Raw genomic sequence first — 3,146 nt, 5'->3', positions numbered from 1 at the left:
GCACATATACATCTGTGCATGTGCACATGCGTATTGTGTGCATATATACATGTATGTACATACACATGTGTATATGTGTGTGTTGTATGTGTAGTCATACAATATGCACATGCACACATGTATGTGCTTGTGCATACAGGTGTCTATCTGTGCATGTGTTAGTGCTTATGTGTGCAGGCATACATGTGCGCATGTGTGTATACACTGAGGTATGCATGCACTTATGTATACAGGTCTATATGTGGGCCTTTGTGTGCCTGTGTGTTCAGGTGTACATGTGTTTGTGTGTATGCACATATGTGTGCAGGTCTACATGTGTGTGCCTGTGTGTCAGGTATCCATGTGTCTGTGTGTGTTTTGTGTGTAGGTATACATGTGTGTGCAGGTATACATGTGTGATATGTAATACACACATGTGCAAGCATGTGGAGGCCAGAGACAGTTTCAAGTGGCATTCCTCAGGAGTTGCCCATCTTGGTGTTTTTTGAGATAGAGTCTCTCACTGAACCTGGAGCTCACTGTCTGGGCAAAGCTGACTGGTCAGTGAGCCCAAGGAGCCTCCTGTCTGTTTCCCGGTGCTCCACCACACCTTGATTTGTGTGTGTGTGTGTGGCTACTAGGAATAGAACTCGGCAAGCAGTTTGCCAATTCGGCCATCTCCTCAGCCCTTTTATATGAGGTGTGAGGCAGGTAGTAGTTCAAATCCGGCCCTTAATGATCACACAGACACTTCTATGTTCCTGTGATGCCATGCATTCGGGTAATTGGAGGTTGGCACTCATCTGGTGAGGACAAAGAACAACATAAGAGTTTCTGACTTGGCTAGTCGTGTCTTCACTCAAGTCACACAGGGTTCCATTCTTTTTGTTTGTTTGTTTGTTTTTGTTTTTTTGAGACAGGGTTTCTCTGTATTGTTTTGGAGGCTGTCCTGCATCTCGCTCTTGTAGACCAGGCTGACCACCTGCCTCTGCCTCCCGAGTGCTGGGATTAAAGTGCCTGGCGGGTTCCACTCTTTCTACTCCTTAGCAGTGTCCCATGGGAGTGGCCTCATGGTTCCCTGCTGTTGAGAGAGGCTGGTTTGGATCTCATCAAGCAGGTGGCCTGAGAGACCCAGGACAAGCCTCATCTCCTGAGTGCCTCAGGGCTCCAGCACAGCCTGCTCACTTACTGTTTCTCTGAATTCCCAGACTCTGAAGTAAGGATGGAACTACTGCCGTGATGGATGCCAGGCTGTTCCCTGACTCCTTAGGTCACAGCTCTGGCAGCCACTACAGGCCAGGCTCGGTCACCCATCCTCAATGGACCAATTAAAGAAATTGAAAGGCTTGGGGTTTCGAGTTCAGGGGTACAACTAGATGGATTTTTATGCTGCAGTAAGAAGTTTATTAGGGGAATTAGTAATGTCACAGACAGACAGGCAGCAGCATGGACTTGAGGAGAGGTCAGATCCATGTGGCAGAGTGGGGGGGGTCCCTCCTTACAGGGTTCAGAGGAGGGGAGGGCTCAAGCCCCTGACTGATAGAAGCTCAGAATCCATGCTTGCAGTCAGGCTGTCTTTGAGTCGACTATGAGGGTTGGGGGTGAGAATCTGGACAAGCAGTTACTACTATAATGCTGGAAAGCAAACTACAGTCATTTCTGGAGTTATCAGAGTTCAGCCCAAAAGGGGACGTCATAAAATGGCGTGACCCTGGCTAGCAGAAACAAGCAGAAAAGGGAGACGTATTTGATGTGGCTACATGGGGAAGAGGAATAAAGACGTCCAGGAGTCCTCTGTGGCCAAGTTCATCTTTGCAGTCCTGATGTGAGGCTTGGGTTTGAATAGAAGGCAAGAGGCATGCACAGCTAGGCAGCCCTGGTCAAGGTGTGCTGTCATCCCTCACTGAGCTGCCATCGTCTGGGCTGCAGTCTCTCTTCCAAGAAGGTCTGACAGGTTGTCCAGACTGTTGTACAGTCTCTTTCCCAAGGAAACAAGTGCTCCCTCCTGCTGACACCAAGATCCAGCCCTTTCCTCCTGGAAGCATGAGATTCCTAGGGAAATTCCACTGCCCTGAGGCCCACTATTTCAATTGTTTGACAGTCAAATGGAGGGACACAAGTGTCCCTTTAGAATACCGTGATCCCTGGTGAAGTGGCCAGAAGGGTGCTTGCTACCAAGTATGGTAATCTGAGTTCAATCTGCCCATGATGGAAAGGGACAAGCAACTACTGCAAGTCTTCTGACCTTCACACACACACACACACACACACACACGCACGCACACACACTCACACACACGTACACACACACAGGGACACACACACTCACACACACACGGACACACACACATAGACACACACACTCACACACACACATGGACACACACACACACGGACACACACGGACACACACACGGACACAGAGACACGGACACGGACACACTACATAAAGAGTATCTTGACAGGATGATACATGGCCTCAGGAGGGGTTCTTGTTCTTTCCATAGAAAAGGACCTAAGGCTGGGCCAGAGAAATGGCTCATCAGGTACAGGTGCCTGCTGCCAAGTCTAATGATGTGAGTTCAATCACAGAGATCCACACAGAGAGAGGAGAGAATTGATTCCCACTGTTGTCCTCTATCCTTACATATGATGGCGGAAGTGAGTCCACACACAAATGAATAACAAATGTTAAAAAAGAATCAAGACAAGCGCTTGATGCCAATGTGGGCTCGCTCACTGACTGCCCAGCGTCCCTGCCAGGAGCAAAGCAAGGCAGCTCTGTTGTTGTTTGGTTTTGCTCTTTATGCTCTTTACTCTTTTGGCTTTTTGAAGCCCACCACCCAGCTCCCAAATAAATGACCCACGGAGTCTTATTCTTACTTATGAACACCTGGCCTTAGCTTGGCTTGTTTCTTGCCAGCTTCTCTTAACATAAATTATCAAGACTGCCTTTGGCCTCCAGACTTTTTCTTGCTTCTGTGTATCTTACTTTCACTCTTTCTCCATGGCTGAGTGGCTGGCCCCTAGCATCCTCCTCTCCTTGTTCTCTTATCCTCTTTTCCTTATTTCTCATAAAGGAGCAGAGTGGCTGCCGGGCTTCACCCACCCCAGGCCTCCATCCTCATCTGTGAATGAAGGCTTCGGTCTGCCTCTTCTAAAAATTT

Source organism: Mesocricetus auratus, unplaced genomic scaffold (genome assembly GCF_017639785.1).
Source record: "Mesocricetus auratus isolate SY011 unplaced genomic scaffold, BCM_Maur_2.0 Super-Scaffold_100676, whole genome shotgun sequence".
Classification (NCBI taxonomy): Eukaryota; Metazoa; Chordata; class Mammalia; order Rodentia; family Cricetidae; genus Mesocricetus; species Mesocricetus auratus.
Note: the sequence above shows the minus strand (reverse complement) of the source record.